The sequence below is a fragment of the Furipterus horrens genome, unplaced genomic scaffold, assembly GCF_987537825.1.
Source record: "Furipterus horrens unplaced genomic scaffold, mFurHor1.1.pri manual_scaffold_3, whole genome shotgun sequence".
In the NCBI taxonomy this organism is placed as follows: Eukaryota; Metazoa; Chordata; class Mammalia; order Chiroptera; family Furipteridae; genus Furipterus; species Furipterus horrens.
The window spans coordinates 72,166,112-72,180,049 of record NW_028327173.1 but is presented as its reverse complement, the minus strand read 5'-3'; positions in this window follow the sequence as shown (position 1 = coordinate 72,180,049).

The following is a 13,938-nucleotide window of genomic DNA, read 5'->3' as shown; positions in this document are numbered from 1 at the left end:
ATCCAACATGTCTTTGTAACTGTCTAAAGAAGCCAAGGCCATATTCATACAGTGCCATGCCCTTTCCAGAGCGCTGACATGTGTGCCTTCTGCAGCGACAATAGCAAGCAGTGATTCACAGGATTATCTCATTGTTCATATAAAAGTTCACCAGGAATCAGAAGTTAATTGTCTTAAGCCAAACCATTTCAAATGGCTTGTGGACATGAAGAACAAATGGACTCCCTTGCCAAGGCAGTCTCCTCCCCACGCTCCACAGATAGGCTTCCTAGTTTGAGCACTTTTTGGAGTGGTGCCTCTCAAAGCACATTCATTATACCATGGCTATATTCCAGAATCTGGGGCCAGGAGGCAGGGGACAGGGGGCAGGGCAGGAGAGGGAAGGGGGAGAGAAAGATGCTGAGACCCAATACCTGTTACTGAGAAGAAGACATAGAAGAAAGTGAGCACAAGGTGCTGGCATTTTTCCCAAGGAAGGAGGACCCTGTCTTTCTCCAGAGGCAGATGGAAGGCAGGGAAATACACAATTTTAAATCCTACACAGCTACTGGTTGACCACTTTATAAATAACTGTAGAGTTTACAAAACTGGTAGCCTTAGAGCTTAATTTGTTTTGACTTAAAAAAAAAAGTCTACCAATGACAAAACCATTATAACTAGGGTTAGAATAGAGTTTAGGGAAGCTCAGGAGTGTGCTGTTGATATTCAGCATAATGTTATTATATCCTGGCTGATTTTGTAATTTAAATTAGCAACTATAACATCACAGAGACACAGACAAAGCAAGGAGTGGGGACCACTGTCATTCTTGATATGGTGGGTTGTATGAGGGTTTTAGAGAGACATCATGGACTGGAAAGAGTCAGGTATTGGTGATGTCTCACCCTGCCTTGGAGAGAAAAGTTCAGTTTCGCTGTCTCCACCTCAGCTCTCCAATAGCAAGGTCTGTGTCTTTTTTTTTTAATCATTTCCCCTAGCCCCTGACACACAGAAAACACTCAACAAATACTTACCAAATTCAATACTATAAAAATCCAACTCTGGCTGTGGATTGGGCAATGGCCTGCAAACCAAAGGGTTCCTGGTTCGATTCCCAGTCAGGGCACATGCCTGGGTTCCAGGCCAGGTCCCCAGTTGGGGGCTTGCTAGAGGCAACCACACGCTGATGTTTCTCTCCCTCTCTTTCTCCCTCCTTTCCCCACTCTCTAAAAATAAATAAATAAAATATTTTTTAAAATCCAGCAAAAAATATACAGAAAAGAAGTAAGTCCAAGAAAATGCCTTCAAAAAGCTAAAGACAGCAGCAAAGGGCAAGTGAGCCTCAGCAATGTCATGCTTTAAAAAATCATGGTCCAAATCATGAGTAGGGAAAAATTGAGGAGGAGGAGGAAGAGGAGGAGGCAGTTTGCTTGGGTTTGAGGGGTTTTTAAGTTGGGAGCTTGGCCCAAATTTCCTCAAAACATGTTAGTCTATTGAAAGACCTCCCAATCTGGTTTAATAAGGGAGATTCACAAAGAAGAGGAGGAGAAAATGGAGTCAAATCAGGAAATAAGACCACTGAGGGGATGGTCCAGAAATATGGCTTGCTAAGCTTCTAGTTCCTCTCTGGTGAACTCCAGGTTTTGGAATAGCTGGAATCAAAAGAGAATATCTTGCCTTGGCCGATGTGGCTCAGCTGGAGCATTGTCCTGCAACTAAAAGATTGCGGGTTCAATTCCCAGATGTGGCACATGCCAAGGTTATGGGTTTGATCCTCAGTCCAGGTGTGTACAAGAGGCAACCTGATGCTTCTCTCTCACATCCATGTTTCTCTCCCTTCTTCTCTCTCTAAAAAGCAATGAAAAATGTCCTCAGGTGAGGATTTAAAAAAAGAGAATCTCTTTAACTATGAGTAAAAAGCTCATGGAGAACCTTCACTGTGCCTGCTGCTGTGGCTTAGGAAAGAGAGGAAGAGGAAAGTGGGGCAGACAACAGGCCAGCAATGCTCCGGGCCGGCAGAAAAGGTCTCTGTGCCCCCCTGGGTACTTTCACCAGGGCCACCAATGAGGAGGAAGTTCTGCACCAGCAAGCCGTTGGGGATCTTGGAGAAAAGAAGGTTTTCCCCTAGAGATATGGCAGCATCACCCTCCAGGGATAGCTGCTTCAGACACCGGAAGGACTCAGCCCCTGGGCCTCAGTTATTTGGGCTTGGTTTTCTCAATGTGGCAATTCAGTGCCTCAGTAGGTCACCTGAGATGAGTAGTTCGAGCCTACTCACAGGGCAGAACTGCTGCCACATTTTGTTTAAGGTGGTTGCCAAGTTTGGAAAAGCTTGGGTACTAAAAGTTTCAGATTCATAGAACCACAGGCTTGTAGAGCTAGAAAATATCTCAGTGAAGAAAAACTAAGCCTGTGTCTATTTGGTCTGTATTGTTTTAATGAAAAAGAAAACCAAGTCTCAGAAAGATTAATTTACTTGCTGTCCATTTAGCCTTGCCTGCAGTCCCCAGGCTGGTCCTCCTGCAATTTCTTCACTCCCAAGACCAAAGAGAGATGCCCACCAGACCCAGATCTCAGGAATTCCCCACCCAAATCGCTAAAAGCCTGCTTTTGGGGCTTATGTGAGCCTCTTTCTTAGGTCAAAGTCGGTCCCTGATCATGCAGGCTCATGTCTACACATGGCACAGGAGGGCCCTTGGAAAACTACATGACGGATGAAAAGAGGGGTGAGCCATCAGACAGCTGGGTCTGCACCTATTAGATGGCACAGAACTTTTATTTGACCCATTACTAATACCATTAACTTTGATTACTTGATTATAGAGATGTCTGTTAGACTTCTCCACTGTAAGATCACTCTTTCTCCCTTTGTAACTAATAAGTATTTTGTAATGTATTTTTGAGATTGTGTAAATGATGCCATTCCTCTTCAAACACTTAATATAATCATTTGTGTATTTACATCTGCAAGGATTCAAGATTTCCTATTTTATGCAACGGATTTAACTCTTTACTATATTAATTATTTTAATGCTCAATTTGTCCCTGATTTAGACACTGGAAATTCATCAAGCTGGTTTCTGTGTCCTTTTAACACATTTCACATCATTCTTTGAGCACTTCCTTGCTTTCTGGCAGAACAAGACATTTCAGGTTTATGTTGTCATTTCCCCAGCTGAAACCAACCATTCCCCAAGGAGCCCTGGTTTCTTTTAAGGAATATGTTACTGAGAAGCCAACATCTAGATTCTCTCAGTAGACAGTAAGAGCTTTACATGTAGGTATATGTAGGTAGATAGACAGATAGATAGTTAGCCATTTACCTGTATTTATTTCTCTATGTATTCATGTATGTATTGACAATAATGAGTTCACACTGTACTTCCAATTCTCATCCAACAACACAGGAGTCACTTTAGTTTTCTCCCATTCCATGTTTTCAACTCCCTTCTCTGACAGGCTGGCCTCTCACTTTCTCTAATATATTTACATACATGATTACTTACTTGATCAATCCCCCTGGATGTAACTCATCTCCTATTTCTGCCACTACTCTCATCCCCACATGGATCACTCCTCGCACGACCAGGTCTCTGACAGTCGCCCTTCCTTCTTAGTCCTGCTTAGGCTCTGACTCCCAGCACTTACTGGGCCATTCCCACCACAGACACACCCTCATCACCCTGACTGGGGTCTGACTCCGTGCGCCTTCCTACACAGATGCCCTCCTCACCTCACTTAGTCTCTTTTACCCGACTCAGGGTCACTGAGACTCCCTGTTCAGCCCCACATGGACATCTACCCTGTTCTACCCCACTTAATGACCTTAATTGTTCAGAAAAGGAAGAGAAGCTGGAGGCTATATTTGGAAAGCCAAACTTGAAAAATTTAGGAAGAAAACATAAGATACTATCTTCATGTTGGGATAAGAAAATTTTTCTTTTTAATTTTTTTAAATCCTCACCCAGGGATATGTTTATTGATTTTAGAGACAGAGAAACATCGATGTGAGAGAGAAACATCGATTGGTTGCCTCCCTTACGTGCTCTGACCCGGAATCAAATCCACAACCTAGGTATGTGTCTTAACCAGGGATAGAACTCGCAGCCTTTTGGTGTACAGGACAATGCTCCAACCAACTGAGCCACCCGGCCAGAGCAAGAAAAGTTTTCTTAAATAATACTGTTGGTTACTAACACTTACTAAGCACCAGCTATGTGCCAGGCACTGTTTTGGGCACTCTGCACGTTTAATCACATAGTCCTTACAACTACCTAATAAGCAAGAAATGTGGTTATCTCCCTTTTACAGACGAGTGAACTGAGGCCTAGAGAGGTTAACTTCAACTAAATTGAACAGTAGGTGGTGTAGTTGGCATTTAAACCCATGTAGTACCACAGACTTGGTGGCTTATAAAAAACAACAAATGTATTTTTCACAGAACTGAAGCCTGGAGGTGGGAGACCAACCAGGGTGTCAGCGCAGTCTGGTTTTGGGGAGAGCCCTCTTCTAGGTTTCAGACTGGTGACGTTTCCTTATGTTCTCACAGGTAGAAAGAGAATGAGCTAGCTGGTCTGGCCTCTTCTTTCTTATAAGGGCATCAATCTCATTCATGAGGGCTCCACCCTTATGACCTAAACACCTCCCAAAAGCTTCACCTCCTAATACCATCACATTGTGGGGGGTAGGGCACACAAACATTTAGTCTATAAGAAATACCAAATCAGGCAAGCTCATGGGGCAAGGGGAATGCTCATTACTGGTGAGAGTGTGTGATAGAGGTCCCCATGACCACTACCATGGTCAGAGATTGTCTAGGAAGAGTTACAGGACTCAGCATATAGTTGTACTCATGGCTAAGATTTGTCACAGCAATACAGAAAGACTGCACAGACAGATTTTAAGGGAAAAGACATGGCAGAGTCTGAGGGGATCCATGCACAGAGTCCATTTGTTCTCCAGCAGTGAAAACACAGCCACACATATGTGGTGTTTCTGCCTTAGGAAGCCCATTAAGGATTCAGCACCTAAAGATCTTATTATGTCATATAAGTACATTCTAACCAGCACATTCTAAAATTCCAGACTCTCAGAAAGAAAGCAGATGTTAAGCATAAACCAGTGTTTGCACAAGTCTAGGCACAGGGCACTCCCCCTTATCAGTTAAAGAACAGTGAGAATACTCCAGAAATCCCAACCCCCAGAACCCAGCCAAGGGCTAACCTTGTAAACAGGCCCTTTTGAAGACAGCAGCTTCAGGGGTCTCATGTTAGCCCTTTTCTGCAGACACTAGACATGAATATGAACAATTTGACCAGCATTTGGCAACATCTAATGGAGCTAAGTCTCCTCCTAGGTCTAGTCTTTCTGAGAGAAACTTTGTACATGTGAGCATGGGGGCATGTTCAAATGTGCTCCTTGTAGCCTTGTTTATGATAGCAAAATAGTAGATAAAGAACTGAGTATTGAGCAACATAATTGAAAATGAAATGTGGTCTATTCATGCAGTAAGTGTTACATAGCAATGGAAATGAATGAATTAGAAATACAGGTTTCAACACATAATGGTTAACAAAAGTATGTAAGGGCAGAAGGAATAGCAAGCCCCTCCCTGGCCACTCAATCTAAAATTTCAACTGTCCCCTAAACCGGTCCTACTATTACACTCCCTTTTCTAACTTTTCCTCTATTCTTAGCAGTTGTCACTATCTAACATACTATATGTTTTTACTTACTTTTCTTGCTTATTATCTTTCTGCCCCTGTAGACTAAAAACTCCATGCAGGCAGGAATCTTCGTTTAATTTCTTTACTTTTTTTGTTATTATTAACCAATCCATTTTTTAATTTTTGACATTATAGAACTAAACTGAAATATATTAACATTCCAATCTTACATTTCTCATCAAATAGAAATAAAATTAATCAGCAAAGAAACACCCAAAACAAAACAAAAACACACACACACACAAAAAAAAAACCTTACAAAACTAAATATGGGCCCCAGCACTAAAAGCTGAACAGAGAATGTGATTTTAAATTCTCAGCAAATGATAAAGTTGTGTAGAAACTCAACACTTACAAATTATTTAAAACCTGGAATGACCAGCCTGAAATTACACGATTGGATCATGGCAAACATCAGGAGGGGTTATGAGTGAACCTACCTGTTCTAGCTGCACTCTATGCCCATCTCAGAGGAAAGCCTGGCACTGATTAGATTTTGGGCCAGGCTGATACTGACAGCAGAACCAGTGATAGTAGCCTTCCTAGCAGAAGAGCCTTGTAATGGTTGGCAATTTTGACGTAAGCCCAGGACATCTGGCGGATCTCATTATTTAGTGTTGGTGCCTTGGCCAGATGTAGTGGAGAAATAGTGTGTTGTCCTTGAATTGAGAACAAATGTAAAGGTGGTCCCTCCAGGTTGTGGGTGGTATGGAGGTAGCCACAGCGTGACTGTACAAACCTTGACCACCCTCACAGACGACTAGAGAACTGGTGGGCATGCACTGCTACGGAGTGGCATGACTCTCCCTTAGGGAGCTGGCGAGAGTGTCTCCAGCATGGTCAGGCAGATGTGACTGACACACGCGGAGACAGACTGCGGCACACCAGCTCAGTGGAGTTGGTCAGCATAGCCCCCTCCTCTAGTGAGGAAAACAGTGCCTGGCCTACTCAATGATTATTTGTTAAATTAATGAATGAGCAAAATATGATGCCATTTTTATAAAATTTAAAGCATGTAAAAACAATAAAGATTATTGATAGACACATGTATATGCAGTAAAAAATACTATGACATGCATGGGGATTATGAATACTGAATTCAGGAAGTGCTTGCTTCTAGGTGGGGAGGAAGGGGAACGAGGTCAGGGAGAGACACAAAGGAGGCTCAATGGTGTGTGTGATATTTAAATTCCTTAAAAATATCTGACAGAAACTTGGCAATATGTTCCACGTGACAAAACTAGGTGGTGTGTATATAGATACTTGTAAGATCACTTTGTATTTTCTGTATGCCTGAAATAGTTCATTTTTAAAATATCCTACCCAGAGCAAATGTCTTATACCACCAACCATCAAAGGCTGCCTTTCATGCCTATGAAAATGCACAGCAGTGTGTGGGCAGCTCTTTCGAATGGCGACTTATTCCACTTCTCTCATCCCCTTAATCATAGGGCCCCTGGTATCAAATCTTACCTTCGCATCCCTCACAGGATCTTTAAGGTGTCTTACTTACTACAGAATGGACTTTCAGTTAATACTGAATTGGGTGGAATAAAAATGCTACTTTGGGAAATAGCAGGCTGAACTAGCTACATAATTTTGGGAACCTGGTGCAGAATGAGGATGTGGACATCTTGCTAAAAATTATTTAGAATTTCAAGATAGCAATAGCAGAACATTAAATCAAGTGCAAGGCTCTTCTGAGTGTGGAATCCTGTGCAACTGCACAGACAGGCCTCAAACCCATGAAGCCGGCCCCAAGGGCACGTTTGGAATGCAGATCTCATGACGTATGGGGGAGGGGAACACCTTGTAAGTTATATAAATGGGTAACCACTGTGCTGTGCACTTGAAACTAATATAATATTGACTGTCAGCTGTAGTTTAAACAATAAAAAAGATAATAAAAGATAATAAAAAAGTGTAATGACACTTTAAATTAAAAAAAAAAGTATCTGAATGATTTAAGAGGCTAGGATGTGTGGAGGCTGCCAGCTTCTTCTCCCACAATAGCAGAGGAATAACTTGGTGCATAGTTCCCAGGTAGGGACTGCATTCCTCAAGCTTTGTAATGTGCTGTCGTCTTGTGACTAAGTTCAGCTGGGGATAATGAAATGGACGTAGTATATACAACATCAGAGCAGGAGTGCCCCTCCTCGCTCCCTTCCCAGGCTCTGCCAACTGGAACTTTGTTTTGTGGTAACCCAACTTCAACTTTGCAAACAGCTCAAGGACTAAGGATGGCAAAACCATGAGGTAGAAGGACTCTGGGTCCCTGAATGTGTGTGCGTGTGTGTGTGTGTGTGTGTGCAATACATCACACTCTCCATAGATCGTTAGGTGGCCCAAATTAGTGCATCTCTGGTTATAGCATCTAGCTTGATTGACTTAAGTGCTATGATATCATTTTTGATTCACCCAATAGCCAAAAATAAGCCCTTCTAGACAGAGGCTGATGCTGTCACAGGCTCCTAGGCCTTATGCACTAGCAGTAATGGGCCCTGAGCCAGTCCAGAGAAGGAGCTTGGCTTAGGGGGAAAGTAAATTGTGCTATCCATTCAAGGTGGAAGCAGACACACTCCCTCCAAATAAACTCAAACAGCTCCTTAGGTGGTTAAAGCTCCTCAACAGAGAAAGTCTGGAAACCCCTGCATAGAAGTCCAGATGTCCTCAGGAGTACCCAGAACCCTTCCTGCAATTCTGGCATGGGCTGCCATGGACTCAGTGGACGGCTCCTCGTTAACCGACAGGAACTCTGCCTAGGAGTCAAGCGTAAACAAGATCGCTGGACCTGAAAACCAGCTGGCTGAGTCAGATGAACCAGGGAAAGAGATTGTTTATCAGCTGGATTGAAACTCCCAAGAGTCATCCAGTTCCCAGCAAGGGGACAAACAGGTCCCAAGACATGTGAAGTCCCAAATCCAACCAGCTACCCACCAAATAACATCCAGGTGTCAAGGACCAGGTGTTACATAACACAACACACAGCCCACACCAGGAACACACACATGCATGCACACACACATCTTTCTTTGGCAAAAGGCCTTGGCTTTTAAAACTATGTTCCACTTAAATTTGCTCAAGAGCAAATGTACTATTAATGAATATCCATGCTTGGTATTTCTATTTCAGTGAAGAATGAGCTAGCTATCTAAAGACGCTCAGGCAGAGGGAAAACAGGGTGTCTGACCCTGGGCCTTACAGGAAGGAACATGAAATTTGTCAAAGCATGTTGCTGTGCAGCTGAGAAGATACCTTCTGTAATTAACATTTTTAACAATATTTAGCATGTCTCCAGAAACAGCCTGAACTCTTCATTAGAGCCAGTAAAAAACAGGAGATTTAAGGAACTTGTCCAAAGCCAGAGGGAGACTTGATATCAGAGCCAAGGTCAGAATCAAGTCTTGATTGCCCCAGTTCTGCCTTCAGCGCACATTCATGTCCTCCCTCTTAATTAAAAGAACAGTGGATGCCCTGGCTGGTGTGGCTCAGTGGACTGAAGGACAGCCTACAAACCAAAGGGCTGCTGATTCAATTCCTAAACAGGACACATGTCTGGGTTGCAGCCAGGTCCTCAGCTGGAGATGTGTGAGAAGCTACCAATTGGTTTATCTATCGCTCTCTTTCTCCCTACCTTCTCCCTCTCTCTAAATCTTTAAAATAATAAATAAAGGAAAAAAGCAAGGGAGTTAGAAAAACAAACAAACAAAAAAAAGACAGTGGAAAAACAAACTGGTATCAAGCAAAGGGCAAAACTGTATGTATGTATGTACTTGTCAGACCCTCTTCTCAAAAGCATGGTATTTCTACAATTACCTCCAAAGAGCTGGAAGAAAGGAATGGATACATCACAGCACTTAAAATACTAATGAGAAATGCACCTTGGAAATGGAACAGCAACATAAGATGGAGAAGAGGGTTGAAAAGAAGCTGAAACTGTGTGCAGAGAGGTGCTGGGGTGGCCATACACCCCCTGGAGGTGAGCAGACACCCAAGGTCATACACACAGGGCCCAGGACAGAGGCTGGGGGACATAGGGACCAGTTGCCTTGATTAGACTCCCCAACAGCCTGGTTCAATGGGAAATCTGATGAATAAACACTGTTTTATTCAACCCTTTTATGAGGTAAAAAAAAAAAAAAAAAAAAGGCAGATACTGGCCTAACTTGAAATAAAAAGACAAAAAAAAAAAAAAATTAAGAAAGCTAAATAAACATGAGTGATAAGACATTTGGAATAAGCCTCCTGGTCCTGACACCCCATGGGGATCCGGGAACAGACTCAGTTAATACAAGGAGGACAGGCAGAAGCTTCCTGTCAGGCCAAGGAGGAAAAGGGCACGCAGAGGTCAAGCAGGCGATGAGTGTGCAGGAACCTGCATCTTCTACCAGAGACAACCGCAAAAGGAAAAAGGTTCACAGCTTTAGGGCTTTACTAAAGTTTCACACATGCCAACTCACACGCTTGCTATTTCATGATCTGACTTAATTTCGGGGGCAGTCGATGAAAAGGGGTGATTTATAATTGGCCGGAGCAGAAAGAGAGATAGTGACTTTTTAAAACCACAAAAGCCATGGTCAGTAGCACAGTCAGAGAGAGAGGCTGAAACAAGAGGGCTTGCTTCCTCTCTCAGCTCTTGGCCATGTAAGGACACAAGAAGTCAGCAGTCTGTCTTCCCAGAACTCAACCACAATGGTGCCCTGATCTCAGACTTCCAGCCTCTAGAACCGTGAGAAAGATCTTTCTATTGTTTATTTTTAAAAGAAAGATAGAGAGGAGAGGTGGTTCAGAATTTTCTCAAGGGGCCCAGCATGCCCAGTTGCCCATGTTTGGTAGGTGTCATGTCCCCATGAACACACCCCCAGGGCAACTACCCTTCAGATGACCATCCAAGACAAGGCCTTCATTATGAGACCTCATCACAGAGACATGCCATGCCATCCAAAGAGCTCCTGTAGGGTGGTGCTGGATTTGCCTTTTCTAATCTTCACAGTTCTTGGCCCAGTATTTGTCTAGCTCCTGACTTTTGATGGTGGTTCATGGCTCCTACCTCAACTGCTGCCTTCAGGACTTGGCGAGGCTACTTGACCTTCAGAGTGCCGACCGTTGGTCCATCTGCCAGTGCTGGATCAGGCCTCTGACTGTTTTTTCCCTGGAGGTCCTGGGATAAAACCTCTGCCTTAGTTTCAGCCCCAGGGTTCCCCGACTCTTATCTGTAGCTCACCCATCCAACACCCTCACCATTGAACTTCAGCCCCATGAGCATGGTTTTGCACTTAGGAGGGAGTCACACTATAGTTGTACCTTCATTTGTAATTGGTTGCAAATTACAATTTGCCTTACAACCTCAAAGTGTACATGGTTAATCTCATAGCCTGGATTTATTTCTTCTCTATTAATTTCTTTGTTGTCCTTAAGAGATCAGAATTTAAAAACAGCTACCACAACTACTGTTTGGGCTTTGTTAACATGTATTCAACCCAAGTAGATTAAGGTTCTGGTGCTTCTAAATTAAGAACTTGTTTCATTCCCAATTGTTTCTGAGCCTCTATGAAGAACCAGGAAACCTAGTATGCACTGGGAAACCAAGAATAAGATGCAATTCCCATTCTCCTGGAGCTCACCATCCAATGAGGAGAAACACAACTATCCAAAAGGTTATGATTCAGTGTGCATACCACTGACAGGTAAGTAGACGAGGCATGCCTCATCCAAAGGAGACAATGACTGAGCTAATAGTTAAGAAAAATAAAAGAATAACAAGGAGAATGGAAGAAAGGGGGGATGGGAGGGAGGGTGTTCTAAGTAATGGGAGCAGCATGAGAGTGAGGTGCATCAGTTTGGCTAGAAATGGGGCATCGCAGGTGGGCAGGTGCTTCCAGGGGGATGAGAAGATGAAGATTGGCAGATTCACATCCTAGTGAGCCTTGTACTCCAGGCTAAGCCATTTGGACTTTATGACTCCAAAAAACCTCCGCTGCCTTGCGGCATACCTCTTCAGGGGAAAGGCTAAGGGAGTAAACCCCGACAGAAAATCCGGAGCCGGAGTCCCTAAGGCGGTTTGACGTTGTAGTCAACACCGGCAACTCCTGCGGCGCACCTGAAGCCAAGCTGTATTGACTCCGTCTTTCCCTTGGACCCTTCAGCTGCGAAGAGAGGGGGGGTCTGCTGCATGGGCAACAGCAGACCCTCCATATCACCCTGCCCAGGCTCTGTAGCTTCAGCTTCACTGGAGAGGACACTCCAGCGTCATCACAAGATGTCGATTCAACACGGGAGGAGACAGATACCGTGTCACTCCCAAGTTGGACTGCACAGCCATTCTCGGCGGTGCAGATAGACTCTTAAGAAGCTACACCATCGTCTCTCGAGACGGACGGCTGCCGACGACGACTTTGCTTCTCAAACTTGAGGGTACATAAGAATCAGTGGAGGAACTTATTTTAACAGTACGTTCCTGAACACTCCACACAGAAATTCATATTCAGCAGACCATGGAGAGGACCCAGAAACCCACATTTTAAGTGAAAAGAAATTTTAAAGACAGTTAACTGCACTACTTTATAGTCTACCATCGAGCATTGTGATTTTTCTTGAATCACGATTTTTCTCCCTAAGATTACCCTCCTTGTCATTAAAGGGACTGCATTAAGTCCATTTTTAATTTATCTTGTTCATTTGCATAAACACAACAAGAGCAGAAAATGATCACTTATGATCTTTAGTTCTGCTTTGCTGGAGCTTACGCAAGGAACATTTAGGGTGGCCTTCAGTCTGCCCTTCAGGGCACAGAAGCTGAGCCACATACCTGGCATTCAGCCTTGCCTGTAAACACCTGTCTTTTCCAAGTCCTTCTGGTTTTCCATTGTGCCTTAAGGTCCCTTCTAGCCATCTTTCAGGAAAACAACCCTCATTCCTTCCCTGGAAAGATTGCTGTGGACCACACAACAAATCAACGTACCAGGCCTTTTATCTCATGAGCTTGTATTACCTTTGAAAGTCAATCCCAGTTCCTCAGGGCTTTTTGATAACAACCGGAGCCCAAGCATGACTCCTTTAGGCATGACATTCCAGTCAAAGTCTTAGTAAAAAAAAAAAACCTCTATTAACAACTGGTCTTATTAGTTTTATGCAAAGAAACTTATGTCATTACCTACTTTTTAGAATGCCAAACTCTGGAGGGATCAGATAGGGAGAAAAATATACAGTGTGAAGAAAAATCCTTGTCCTTCTAATATTCACTGAACTTGCATTTCCATTCTTTATATTTTGATTTTTTCCCCCACTAAAATTTTGTCTGTTTGTTTTTCCATTACAGTTGTCCCACTTTTTCTCCCTCTTGCTTCCCTGCCCCCTGCCCCCCCTTCTCCCACAGTCAGTCCCCACCCAGTTGTCCATGTCCATGTGTCATTTATACATGTTCTTTGACTAGACCCTTCCCCTTCTTACCCCCTTCTCTCCCTCCTGCCTTCCCCGTTGTTACTGTTAGTTTATTCCCTGTTTACATCAGAAACCCATATTTTAATAACTACTTCTTTGCCTGGGTGAGTTTAACACAGAGGGTGATTGAGTCACACTTTTCTAACTCCAGCTGTAAGAGACATGGAGTCACAGAGGGGTGGTGTGATCAGATTTGTTTCAGAAAAATCACTCTGGCAGAAAGTAGCCCGTACGTGCTCACTCAGCAAAGCCCCTAATCCTGCGATAATCTCCCAGTAGTCTTGTTGCCCAGGGGCTGCAAAGCTCAGACCTGGCTCTGAAGCAGACCATTGCCTGAGAAAAGAGGCCACTGGGAAGGTCATGCCTGAGTGATCCTGGACTATTCTGCTTTGGCCCTTTCGTCACCCAAAACTCGGGTCAACAAGGTGTGCTGATTGTGAAAACATGAAAATCCTGGGGCCCCATGCCCACTGGTGGAATTCTGGGTTCTAGGGAACACAGGCTCCGCTCGGAGCTGGAGCCTGGAGCCTGGAGCAAACCCACGTGTTCTAGCCAGGGCTATAGGAGCTCCTGACAGGACAGAGCCTGCGCTCATTTGGTTAACAAAAGCCCAAGGGGAATTTCGGTGCAGGCCCATCAGCTCTTTACCCCTGAAATGCCAATTACATCATCTCAGGGAACTGAACCCATCCTGAATAATGTAGCCCACTTTCTTGCAGCCAGTGGTGATAAATACATCAATACATATTTTGTGGTGGCTACAACAATGACATTACAACCAAAAACTTGCCCA